The 14194-nt window shown below is 42.1% G+C and overlaps 1 protein-coding gene and 1 non-coding gene across 2 annotated transcripts in view; both read right to left on the bottom strand.

The window, feature by feature from the left end:
- Nucleotides 1–14194, bottom strand: part of LOC126337076 (pseudouridine-5'-phosphate glycosidase-like) — a 1418644-nt gene that overhangs the window by 784982 nt on the left and 619468 nt on the right. The gene's annotated exons all lie outside the window — the stretch shown is intronic.
- Trnaa-cgc (transfer RNA alanine (anticodon CGC)) lies at nt 9144–9216 on the bottom strand. The gene has a single exon. It is a non-coding gene; the product is annotated as a tRNA-Ala (tRNA).

The following is a 14194-nucleotide window of genomic DNA, read 5'->3' as shown; positions in this document are numbered from 1 at the left end:
AAAAGTAACGCCTCCGAATTTTTATGCTCTTAAACCTTTTTAGATAAAGCAAACTTTGTTAACATTATACACCTTAATTCTTCATGTCTACATATTTATTTCTCAAGATAGTCACTCTAGCGACGAACAATTTCTCCCAACGAAAGATCAGTTTGTTGATACCGTCACTGTAGAAAACTTGACATTGTTGCTGGAGGCACAACCTCACCTCTGTTTGCCCTCCTTCATCAGTACCAAAGCGAAGTCGTAGAATGTTGTTTTTTTTTTTTTTTTTTTTACTTCTGGAAACAGATGAAAATCGGATGAGCCAAATTAGGACTGTATGGAAGCTGATCAAAAATGGTTCAAATGGCTCTGAGCACTATGCGACTTAACTTCTGAGGTCATCAGTCACCTAGAACTTAGAACTAATTAAATCTAACTAATCTAAGGACATCATACACATCTATGCCCGAGGCAGGATTAGAACCCGCGACCGCAGCAGTCGCGCGGTTCCGGACTGAGCGCTTAGAACCGCTCGGTCACACCGGCCGGCTACAAGCGATCTTGGCTACGAAGTTCACTTTCTCTCAAGTAATTACTACACATAGCCCCTTACTATTCAATATGAGTAAATTAATGTTTATTTGAAAAGCTTTAAGCGATCTCGCATACAAATTTCCGAGGTCTTACTTTACAGCAAGCCCTCGTATTTCAGGTAAGATCATCCATTCTTATTCATTTCGACTTTAATGATATCGCCATCGATGGAACGTTAAAATCTAACATTTCCGTTACTTCTTCTTCTCTGCAGGACGACCCGAAACTCCACAGACAAAATTTAGTAGGTTTATCAGGGACATGTTTTGAGTATTTTGGTAAAGGGGCCCGTGGTTTTCGGCAGCTCGCTACAGAGTAATAATTTAATTATGATTATTTGGTTTCCTGTCCCAGTTATCTTTATTCTTTGAAAATATTTTCATAACTTTGATTAAGTCTGTAACATGCCATTACCAAAACACATTCCGCAAAACACGGAGTAATGTAAGAACATTCATCTGCAAAAGTACTTTGTTGTGGCTGCTCTAGCGTTTGTGAGCCGCTCTGGCATTCAGTAAATGCCCATAGCTCTTAATGTACAACCAACACTGCCGCAGAAGCTAGCCCGAGACAGAATCGAGCGGCACTGAAAGCAAGCTTGAGAGCGAAGAGCAAATTGGGCAGTGTTGTTGTTGGCAGCAAGTGTCTTAAGTGAATGGATCACGTTTTTTACCAAACATTACACACAGAGCATACGGCCGATATTTGCACCGTTGTGCAAATGCTTTTAGTTTTATACATATATAAAGATACATGGAGTTCATAAATCAAACAAAATACAATTACTCTGCAACGAACTACCAGAGACCATGCATCAATTACATTAAAATAATCAGAAACTATCCCTAAACAACGTCAGAAACTTTGTTGGTGGAGTTCGGGTTCAGAGTGTATAACATAACAGGTAGTTCTTCTGCATATTCATAACTCTGTGCCTCGCTTCGAGTGGCTCAGAAGCTAGGGGTAATGAGTAAAAATTGCATACTATACATAGAAAAGAAATAATGTCTGCATAGATGACGGTTACCCATTCGAAAGAGGAAATCAGTAAAACTTTGAACCATACAGAGAAACAGACTTTTCTCAAATGGATAGAAGTACGGCTATTAATACTGTTATTTAATTTTGAAGATCATTTGAGTACTCTGTCTATGAGAACACTGGGCCACAGTTCAAGTTCAGGCCAGTAGTCGACGCCGCAGTTTAAAAATTAAAGGTAGTGGATAACTGTAAATTTAAAATTAAAGATGACGACAGCGCGAAATTTAACAATTAAACATGGCGGTCGGCGTGAAATTTATAAACTAAAGATGGTTATGATAAATTTAAAAATTGCAAGATTGTACTGTCCGTAAATTTCTACAGCCAATGAGAGTGTTTTTTTCCAAAACCCACCATGTTCAAAAGCGTCCAGTTATACAATATAATCAGCCAGCATCTCGTGGTCGTGCGGTAGCGTTCTCGCTTCCCACGCCCGGGTTCCCGGGTTCGATTCACGGCGGGGTCAGGGATTTTCTCTGCCTCGTGATGGCTGGGTGTTATGTGATGTCCTTAGGTTAGTTAGGTTTAAGTAGTTCTAAGTTCTAGGGGACTGATGACCATAGATGTTAAGTCCCATAGTGCTCAGATTCATTTGAACCATACAATATAATCACCGCACTATTTATCAAAAAAAAATTCGAAGCGTAGACGTACACACACACACACACACACACACACACACACACACACACACACACACACAATTATTCAAATACTGTAGCCTCATCGGTAAGTTTCATTGGTTTTATGCTTTACTCTTTCACTGAGAACATTTAAGTGTGGGTATACTCGTATTTCACACACGTTAGCTCAAGTTCCTCATAATAGATGATTTTCAGATGAAATAAATAAAATTGAGGTTTTAAATGTTTGGCCGGCCGGTGAGCCCGAGCGCTTCTAGGCGCTTCAGTCTGGAACCGCGCGACCGCTACGGTCGAATCCTGCCTCGGGCATGGATGTGTGTGGTGTCCTTAGGTTAGTTAGGTTTAAGTAGTTCTAAGTTCTAGGGGACTGAAGACCTCAGATGTTAAGTGCCACAGTGCTCAGAGCAATTTTAAATGTTTGCTTATTTGTTACACAACAAATCAATTACGAAACGCATTTAACGTTTTTAGAGTTTCACACGCACACGATAAAACAGAACACCTCTGTGGCCGAGCAATTACTGTCACTGCCTTTTGTGCGGAAGGACCTGGATTCGTTTCCCGGTACCTCCTCAGATTAATGTGAGGTAGGGAGGTCTGCACCGGGATTCATTCAGTGTCGCCATAAAATTAGTCAGTATCGTTTTTCAGGCGGTATTGACCAAGTATTCAAATTTGAAATCTAGAAAATTGTGTTACGAGTATAGCAGGTGATTTGATGCTTTAGGTTTCTTTATAAGTAAAGATACAACATTCCACTAGCGAATAAAAAGAAGATTGGATTATGCAAAGACGAGATGAGTCATGAACCTATTAAAGAATTTTTCGGTAAATGAACTGTAATGTATGCACTCGAGACTGAATCGGGATGTGTAATGCGCAGAGCAAAAGGCGACGTAAAGACTAATGTCAGAGAGTAAACTATTGATAATTACTAACAATGCACGTTGAGTTCTGATGTTGCAACATTATGTTATTAAAACCCTTCATAGATGACTTACATGCTTCTTAAGCGCTGAATTCACACACGCCCATACTATACTGTCATCAATGATTTTAAATACCTTTGTACGTGGATCACCTACATCTACATCTACATCAGTACTCTTAAATTCACACGTAAGTGCCTGGCAAAGAGTTCTTTTAACCACCTTCAGACTATTTTTCTACCGTTCCACAGTCTAACGGCGCATGGGAAAAATCAACACTAAAATCTATGTGTACGAGCTCTGATTTCTATTATTTTATTACGACGACCAATACTTTCTATGTATCTTGGCGGAGGTAAAATAATTTCGCATTCAGAGGACAAAGTTGGTGGTTGAAATTTCGTGCAAAGATCTCGCTGCTACGAAAAACGCCTTGTTTTAACGACTGCTACCCGAAGTAGCTATCATATGCATGAACTCTCTTCCCTACATCGCGATAATACCAAACGAGCTACCCCTCTTCGGACTTGCCCCACATCTTCCATCAGTCGTATCTGGTAAGGACCCCATACCGCACAGTAGTATTCCAGCAGAGGTCGGACGAGCTTAGTGTACGCAATCCTAGGGACTGGGTGTTGTGCTGTCCTAATCATCATCACTTCATCCCCATCGACGCGCAAGTCGCCAAAGTGGCATCAAATCGAAAGACTTGCACCCGGCGAAAGGTCTCCCCGACGGGGGGCCCTAGTCACAAGACTTTTTTAAATCTCTGTGGGATAGCTGTTTCAACATCTTCGTGTTCCGCCAATAAAATGCAGCGTTTGGTTTGCCTTGTCCACAACATTATCTATGTGACCCACACAATTTAAGTTGTTCTTAATTCTAATTCCTAGGTATTTAGTTGAATTATTTTTTACATCTATGTGATTTATAATGTAACCAAAGTTCAACAGATCCCTTTTAGTAGTCATGTGCATAATTTCACATTTTTCATTATTTATAATCATTTGCGACTTGCACAGATGGCAGTAATAAGAGTCGAGGGGCATGAAAGGGAAGCAGTGGTTGGAAAAGGAGTGAGACAGGGTTGTAGCCTCTCCCCGATGTTATTCAATCTGTATATTGAGCAAGCAGTAAAGGAAACAAAAGAAAAATTTGGAGTAGGTATTAAAATTCATGGAGACGAAGTAAAAACCTTGAGGTTCGCCGATGACATTGTAATTCTGTCAGAGACGGCAAAGGACTTGGAAGAGCAGTTGAACGGAATGGACAGTGTCTTGAAAGGAGGATATAAGATGAACATTAACAAAAGCAAAACGAGGATAATGGAATGTAGTCAAATTAAATCGGGTGATGCTGAGGGAATTAGATTAGGAAATGAGACACTTAAAGTAGTAAAGGAGTTTTGCTATTTAGGAAGTAAAATAACTGATGATGGTCGAAGTAGAGAGGATATAAAATGTAGACTGGCAATGGCAAGGAAAGCGTTTCTGAAGAAGAGAAATTTGTTAACATCGAATATAGATTTATGTATCAGGAAGCCGTTTCTGAAAGTATTTGTTTGGAGTGTAGCCATGTATGGAAGTGAAACATGGACGATAACTAGTTTGGACAAGAAGAGAATAGAAGCTTTCGAAATGTGGTGCTACAGAAGAATACTGAAGATAAGGTGGATAGATCACGTAACTAATGAGGAGGTATTGAATAGGATTGGAGAGAAGAGAAGTTTGTGGCACAACTTGACTAGAAGAAGGGATCGGTTGGTAGGACATGTTTTGAGGCATCAAGGGATCACAAATTTAGCATTGGAGGGCAGCGTGGAGGGTAAAAATCGTAGAGGGAGACCGAGAGATGAGTACACAAAGCAGATTCAGAAGGATGTAGGTTGCAGTAGGTACTGGGAGATGAAGCAGCTTGCACAGGATAGAGTAGCATGGAGAGCTGCATCAAACCAGTCTCAGGACTGAAGACAACAACAACAACAACAGCATACTGCCATCTTGTTAAAATTTGCATCTGGATTTGATATTCTAATTACTTTACTAGACGGTAAATTACAGCATCATCTGCAGATGCTCTGATTGTCTTCCAAATCAGATATATAGATTAGGAATAGCAGAGGACCTATAACGCTTCATTGGCAAACGCCAGATATCATTTCTGTTCTACTTTATGATTTTCCGTCTGTTAATACGTTCTGTGACATTTCTGACAGGAAACCGCGAATCCAGTAGCGCAGTTGCCATGATACTCTGCCAGGCAATTTGATTAGAAATTTCTTGTCAGGAACAGTGCCCAAAGCCTTCTAGAAATCTAGAAATAACGAATGAATTTGGAATCCAGTGTCGATAGCACTCATTACTTCATGTGAATAAGGAGCTAGTTGTGTTTCACAAGTTGAATATTTTCTGAATCCGTGCTGTGTGTCAACAGAACGTTCTGTTCGAGGTAGTTCATGATGTTCGAACAAAGTATAGGCTCCAAAACCCTATTATAAAAAGATGTTACTGATATGGGTCTGTAATTTATCGGATTACTACTACTACTACGTTTCCTGAATACTGGTGAAGCTTTCCGTTTTTTAGTACGGATCTTTCGTCGTGCGAGTGGTTCTATATGATTGTTAACTACAGAGTTATTGCATCAGCATACTCTGAAAGCAACCGAATTTGTATACAGTCTGAACATGAAGATTTGCTTTTATTAAGTGATGTAAGTTGCTTCACTACTCCGACAATATCTACTATTAAGTTATTCATGTTGGCAGCTGTTCTTGATTAGAATTCTGGAACACTTACTCCGACTTCTTTGGTGAAGGAATTCCGGAAAACTGTGGCCAGTAACGCAGCTTTAGCGGCGTTGTCATCGGTAGTACTACCACTGGTGCTGCGCAGCGAATGTATTGATTACGTCTCGCCGCTGGTGTGCTTTACATACGACCAGTACCTCCTTGGATTCTCTGTACGATCCCGGGACAGAGTTTCGTTGTGAACGCTATTAAAAGAATCTTGCATTCAAGTCAGCGCTAAGTTTCGAGCTATTGTAGATCACCAATCTTGGAGATTTCGTGTTCTTTTAAATTTGGCTTCCTTTTCTTTGTTTCTGCAACAGTTTTCTGACCTGTTCTGTGTACCACGGGGGATCAATATTATATTTTATTAATTCTAGTTAATTCGATGTAATTCTCTCAGCTGCCGCCGATGCTACACTGAAGAACCAAAGAAACTGGTACGCGTGCCTAATACCGTGTAGGGCCCCCGTGAGCAAGCAGAAGTGCTCCAACACGACTCGACTATGTCTGAAGTAGTGGTGGAGAGAACTGACACAATGAATCCTGCAGGGCTGCCCATAAATACCTAAGAGTACAACGGGTGCAAATCTCTTCTCAACAGCACGGTGCAAGACAACCCACACATGCTGAATAATGATCATGTCTGGGGAGTTTGGTGGCCAGCGGCAGTGTTTCATCTCACAACAGTGTTCCTGGAGCCACTCAGTAGCAATTCTGAACATTTATGTTGTCGCATTGTCCTGCTGGAATTGCCCAAGTCTGTCGCAATGCACAATGGACATGAATGGACGCAGGTCATCAGACATCATGCTTACGTGCGTGTCTCCTGTCAGAGTCATAACTAGACGTCCCATATCATTCCAACTGCACACGCCCCACACCATTACAGAGTCTCCACCAGCTTGAACAGCCCCTGCTGACATGCAGGATTCATGAGGTTTTCTCCATACTCGTACACTTCCATCCGTTCGATACAAGTTGAAACGAGACTCATCCGACCAGGCAACATGTTTCCAGTCATCAACAGTCCAATTTCGGTGTAGGGGAGCCCAGGCTTAAAGCTTTGTGACGTGCAGTCATCAAGGGTACACGAGTGAGCCTTCGACTCCGAAAGCATATATCGATAATGTTTCGTTAAATCGTTCGCACGGTGACACTTGTTGATGGCCCAGCACTGATATCAGCAGCGGTTTGCGGAAGGGTTGCACTTCCGGAACGTTGATCGATTCTCTTCAGTCGCCGTTGGTCCCGTTCTTGCAGAATCTTATTCCGGCCGCAGCGATTTTGGAGATTTGATGTTTTACCGGATTCCTGATGTTCACAGTACACTCGTTAAATGGTCGTACGGGAAAATCTCCACTTCACCGCTACCTCGGAGGTGCTGTATCTCATCGCTCGTGCATCACGTTCAGACTCACTTAACTCTTGATAGCCTGTCATTGTAGTAGCAATAACCGATCTAACAACTCCGCCAGACACTTGTGATCTTATATAGGCGTTGCGACCGCAGCGCCGTATTCTGCCTGTTTACATGTCTCTGTATTTGAATACGTATGGCTATACCAGTTTCTTTGGTGCTTCAGTGTATTTGTTTGAATCTAAGTCATACTTCGTCTCCACTTACATAGTTAGCTGGGACAAAGAGTAGACTGTCACTTAGGAATGCATCAAGGGAATTATTATCCGTCTTTTTAAACAGATATATTCTGCGTTTATTGGCTCAAATGGCTCTGAGCACTATGGAACTTAACTTCTGAGGTCACCAGTCCCCTAGAACTTAGAACTACTTAAACCTAACCAACCTAAGGACATCACACACATTCATGCCCGAGGCAGGATTCGAACCTGCGACCGTAGCGGTCGCGCGGTTCCAGACTGTAGCGCCTAGAACCTCTTGGCCCTCCCGGCCGGCTACTGTGTGTTTAAAGGTTACTTGATATAGACATAAAATAATGCATTACAGAGAGAATGGAAGGGAAAATTATAGGTATAAATAATAAAGAATGTTAAATTTTTTTCCATTTTGTATTTTTAAGCACTGTACCTGGCTCTTTCATTTAAGAAAACTTCCCGCCAGGGTACTTGCATATTTTTTAAAAAAAATTCCTACCATTGCCCTCTTGGATTTTTAATTTCTCGTCAACACCATCTTGGATTTTTAAATTTCCCTTCATCCGCCATTTTGGATTTTTTAATTTTTCTGCCTCCGCCACCTTGATGCCATCAAACAACTGCAGTGCTGAGTAATGGTGGAAACTTGATCTATGGCCTACAGTCCTCACAGATTTGCTACACATTTTTTAAAAAAATTATAGAGTGTTGTAAAACAGCGAAGTCGGTTTAGTTCAACGACATACAGAAATACTTCCCAGGGAAGCAGATTACTCACTTGAAATATATGCAAGTTATTGAGAGTTTCTGCGAAAAATTTCTATGACTGCAATAATGAAACAACGTCTTATTCCCCTTTAAGACAAGCCATGCAAGTAAAGTGGTGATGATTTACTGCACCTTTCGTAATTATTGATTTAATCAGGAATTTTACGTAACTCTCCGTGTGGCACAAGCCTTGAATTTGAAGTCACTTCAGTGACTTGCGTGTCTCTGTCGTTGTTAATGAGTTTAATCAGCATCCCAATTGGTCTCAAGAGTCTGAACGAAGAAAGATTACGGTTTAATGTCCCGTTGACAAGGAGTTTACTAGAGACGAACCACAAGGACGGATTAGGAAAGTACGAGGAAGGAAATGACAAAATCGTTTCATAGGAACAATCGCGGCATGCGCCTTAGGTGGTTTATGGAAATCGCAATCGCGACGGGTATCTGAACCGGCGTCCTCCCGAATATGATTCCAGTGTCGTACCACTGCACCACCTTACCCAGTGAACAGAGAATAATCCATTTAAACCCCTTCGTTCTCTTACACACAAAGCAGAATTACTGTGCGAGGTTGGAACACAGCTCATTAAAGAAGCTACGCTGGGCGTAAAGATAGTGGTGGTGGTGGTTAGTGTTTAACGTCCCGTCGACAACGAGGTCATTAGAGACGGAGCGCAAGCTCAGGTTAGGAAAGGATTGGGAAGGAAATCGGCCGTGCCCTTTCAAAGGGACCATTTGCCTGAAGCGATATAGGGAAATCACGGAAAACCTAAATCAGGATGGCTGGAGACGGGATTGAACCGTCGTCCTCCCGAATGCGAGTCCAGTGTGCTAACCACTGCACCACCTCGCTCGATGTAAGGATAGTATATAGACAGTATATAACTTAGAAAATGACAAGAAATGTAAGAAAAAGTCACATTAGTAAATAGAAAAAGTTTAATAAAAGACTTTAGAAATACACAAAAAAAATGGGAGCAATGTTTTGAAATTACTGTTCTAGAACCTATGACCTCTAGGAGGAAAGTCCTTACGTAAGGTCAGAGACTTAAGCAAAGAGTTAGGCGAGTCAAAGAACGTTTGGGATATTTTGCAACCGAGAGCAAGTCAACTCACTCCTTTAAAACTGCAAAATTAAAAACCCACAATTTTGAAATAAAAACCCATATCTGAGGCTGAACCTCAAAAAGTTCTTGTATGCAGACACGTGTGCAGGGAGGGGAAAGTTTGATGTAGCTCGCTTATGAAACGCCAGGGTGAAGAATTTTTTTCATGATGCCTGGTGCGGTAAATTCTCTTTACTCTGGAGCAAGGTGCCTTCATGGTAGATATTCCATGTAGACTAATCGGCCTGAACGTTATGACCACCGACCTTCTCCCGATATAAACCCATCGAGGCGATAGCAGCATCACCTGGCGTGGAATGTCTGTTAGAAACACGGACGGTGCATGTAGCATCAGTGAGCATGCTGCCCGCGTGTACAATGGGGAAGGCGCGCGATACATCTGAGTCTGACCGAACGCAAATTGTGATGCCCTGGAGGCTTGGCACGAGCACCTCGGAAACTGCACGACTTGTCCGATATTCGAATGATACTGCAGTGAGTGTCCTCAACGTGTGACGAAACCAAGGCGGGAGCATGTCCAGACGTCGTGTGGTTGTGCGACCACCCCTCATTACTGATGTCGGACTTCGTAGACTGGGCAGACTGGTAAAACAGGACAGGCGGCCAACTGTGGGGAACTAACATCAGATTTTAATGCTCGTCAGAGTACAAGTGTGTCTGAAAACAAAGTGCACCGAACACTCTCAACGATGGGCCTCCGCAGCCGACAGCCCATGCTTGTGCTAATGTCGACACCACGAAATCGGTAACTACGACTGAAATGGGCACGTGACGATCGGCATTGGACGTTGACGCAGTGGCAAAGCGCTGCATGGTCTGATTGATCCCGGTATCTTCTTCATCATGTTGATGGGAGGGAGCGAATCTGTTGTCTTCCAGGGGAACAGCTTCTTGACACTTGTACTGCGAGGCGGGGACAAGCTGGCAGTGGCTTGATTACGCTCTGGGGAACACTCACGTGGGCATCCATGGGTCCTGTGGAACTCGGCCAAGGAGAATCGTACACTGGATGCAGACCACTTACACTCCTACCTGACGATCATGTTTCCCTACTGCAGTGGCATCTTTCAACAAGGTAATGCGCCATGACACAAGGTAGGAGAGTGATGGAGTGGCTCGAGGCGCACAATGGCGAGTTCCAGTTGATGTTCTGACTCCCTCAGCTCGCCAGATCTGAATCCGGTCCAACATCTGTGGGATGTGATTAAACGTGCCATCAGATCTCGTCGCCCCCCTACCTGGAATTTACTGGAATTAGGTGACTTGTGTGTGCAGATGTGGTGCCTACTCCCTCCAACGACCTACCGAGGCCTCATTACTTCCACGCCACGACGCGTCGCCGCTATTAGCCGTGAACATACCGGCTATTAGGTAGGTGGCCACAATGTTCTGACTGATCGGTCTATAATCACTATGTTAACATGAGCTTACAGCAAATAGTAGCAGCAGCAGCAGTAGTAATACTAGTAGTAGTAGTAGCAGTAGTAGTTTTGCTCAAACATAGCTCACTTTTACAAGGATACTAGACATGCCATGGTGTTATAATTTACGTATAAAAAAACATAACCATTTACGTATTTAGAGGTCTAGTTTGACATGGATTGGCAGGTAGTTGGCTGTTGTCTTGTTGTAGGAACTATCCCGGGATTCGCCTAAAGTGACTTTGAGAAACTACGAAATACCTAAATTAGCCTTCGTCCTTTACAGTACAAGGCTAGTCTTTTTAAAACAATGTGACCTAGAGCGAGTCATCCCTAGTGTATAATACTGGTTTGCAAAGAAGTTATTTGAGAAGGTAAAAGTATAACTATAACGTTTCACCTCGATGATGGGTATTCGGTTTATTGATCAAAGGTACTGAGCTTAGAAGCAGTTGTCCCAAAGGTTATTTTCGTTTCCTCATGCCGTCTCTCTGATAGCGTTGAAATCGACTAGACAAATCTGACCTACTTTCCTTTAGTGCAAATAATGTTGCGCTTACAGCAGCTTACACTTCAGAATTAAGAAATATCATCTAATGGGTTCAGCACCAGGAAAGGATTCGATACACTAGGACGCACGTTTTGTGGATATGTTCTATTCCGTGGTAAGAATGGAAGAAGTCGGCCATGTGTGTTCACCTGCTGTTAGTCCTTTCAACAAAGGAAAATTTGTGGAAAAATTTCGTGCAGTCGCAAAGTTTTGTACAGTTATAGGGCGAAGTGTAATGAACAACACACTAAAAATACTGACCGGCGGGGTATCAGTGTGGGGGTAGAGAGTTTAATGGTATAAAATTGATGTTTGTTGTTACATGAAGTGAGTTAAAAACAAATCACAATTAATCTACATACAGTGGAGCAGTATTTAGAGATAAATTGTGTTCCAGTGGTGTCACAGGGTAAAAAGGCGGGGTTGGAGGTTAGAAGCATGAGGGAAGGTGGGTCGCCAGACAGTGGCAATGTACTTCCCTCCTTCAAATATCTGCAAAATGGAGAGCGAGCACGCGATTCCCCAGTCTCTTTGGGAAAAAAGCAACTACGGGGTATTTCACAAAGTTATGCCGCCCCGTGCACTGCACGCTTTATGACTCACTGGCGACACAGTGTGCAGAAATGCCTCGAGGTGTTTATTTTCTACAAAGCATGTTAACTCTGCATGGAATACAGATATAGCTTACTAATGATACTAAGGCATGAAATGAATATGGTTAGAATGTATGTAAATCTCAGCCCATTGTACTACAATGCTAAAGATAAACTTCTTCTTAGTGATCCTGTACGGCAACTGTAGCATTCTTCCGGGAAAGGCATCTTCATCCACCGCTTTTCAGTTTACAAACAAACTATACCTTCCCTGTATCCAGTCCAGTTCTCTATGCCAGTAGACAAATTAACTTCACTGAGCTCTTGTTTAGCGCACATAGTTTTAATATAAGTTAATTAGGTGAGTATTCATCTGCAGTTGTTAAATAAGCAGTTATGTATAGAGCTTAACAGCTGGAAATGTCAGCTGTACACCACACTGAAGAGCCTGCTCCAAGTGTAACATACTGTCAGTACGTATTCAAAATGTCTATTTCACTGCCTCCACTATCAGAGAATGGAATACTTTTCGTAGTATAAGAGGTATCAAATGCATCACCTCAGCCCCAGACTTCCCAAATCTGAAGCCACCAAGAGACTTAAACTGTATACCTCTGCAACAAAAGTGGATCACCTAGATGTTACGGGATTTCAGATACTTCAGTATAAGGCAAGCAACGCATCACGTAAGATGACTGTTCTAGACTTGAACATTATCAGTTCCATTCCATAGATATATTCCAACCCACCTTGGAAGGTGTACTGTGTATGTGTGGTAAATGTTTCCATTCGGTGCAGCCTACTCTACAAGTGACACTAATTCCCAAATGGAAGAGATTTATACAGTACACCAGTAACGCAATTCATGATGAGAAAAGTGCAGTAACTTTCTGGTCATCCATTAATTCACCAACAAGTGACTACAACACGGTTACATGGCTTTACAATACGCTACCAACGATAGACAGCAGCAAGGTGCCACTTTTATCATTCCAATCACTTTCCCAACAACATCACACAAATTATACACTTCTGAATCACTGCAAATAGGAACGCTTTTTTACATAAAAGCCCACTTCCGAACTGTAAATAAGTACTGACATAATTAACTAAAGATCACTATCTAAACACGAGCTCAATGAAATAATTTTGTCTACTCACATAAGAGAATTGGCCAGGAAATGCTGGGGGGAAGGAGATAGTCTTTCTGTAAACTGAATACAACAGCCGCACTGGATGACTAATAATCTATTTCCTCTCTAGCATTGAATTGCAGTGTGCACAGATTTACGTAAGTTCTGTTCATAATCGTGTCTTGTGTTAGTGTTAAGAGTAATTCATAACCGTTTTCCATGTAGTGTTAAAGCACTTTGTAAAAAATAAACACCGCCAGGCATGTCTACATACTACGTCACCAGTACTACGTAACGCGAGCTGCAAAAGGGGCGGTATAACTTTATGAAATACCCTGCAGCCGTTTGTTGTGACGTAGTAGGGTAGATAGTGCGGGGAATCACCTGCTCGCTCTTCAGTTTGCAGAACTATGAAGGAGGGAATTCCATGAACACAGTCCAGCAACCTACCTTCCCTCACGCTTTTACCCTCCACCCGCATCCTCCACCCTGTTACACCACCAGAATACACAAGTTACCCCTTAATACGGCTCTACTGCACTTAGATGTGGTACACATATTTAACACTGGTTCTTAACTCGCTTCACTTAATAATAAACATTAATTTTACACCATTATAGCACTATTTTCAATAATCTGAATTTTTTCTATGTAGTTTAGTTTTGCTTTGGGACACATTTTCGCTGTGTGCCGCAAGTTTTGAGATATTCAAGAAAATGCACATACGCAAACGAAAGCGAAGAATGAAAATTTGTACCGAGGCCGAGATTCGTACCCGAGTCTCCTTCTCATTAGGCAAATGAACTAACCATTACACCACCTTGGCATAGTAGCTTTTCACAACTGCACGAATTACTCAAGCACGGCTCCCTCCTCAATTCAAACTTTCATTCACATTTCAGTCCATTTGATACTTCCTTTAAATCTGAACAGCACTGCGCGAGGTCTCCAAGTGTAATGAAATAGTACCTCAGCATTTTTTAGTTCGACGCCGACGTGCCATTACA

The sequence above is a fragment of the Schistocerca gregaria genome, chromosome 2, assembly GCF_023897955.1.
Source record: "Schistocerca gregaria isolate iqSchGreg1 chromosome 2, iqSchGreg1.2, whole genome shotgun sequence".
Lineage (NCBI taxonomy): Eukaryota > Metazoa > Arthropoda > Insecta > Orthoptera > Acrididae > Schistocerca > Schistocerca gregaria.
The sequence above is the reverse complement of the archived record's forward strand: the minus strand, read 5'-3'. Positions and strand labels throughout refer to the sequence as shown.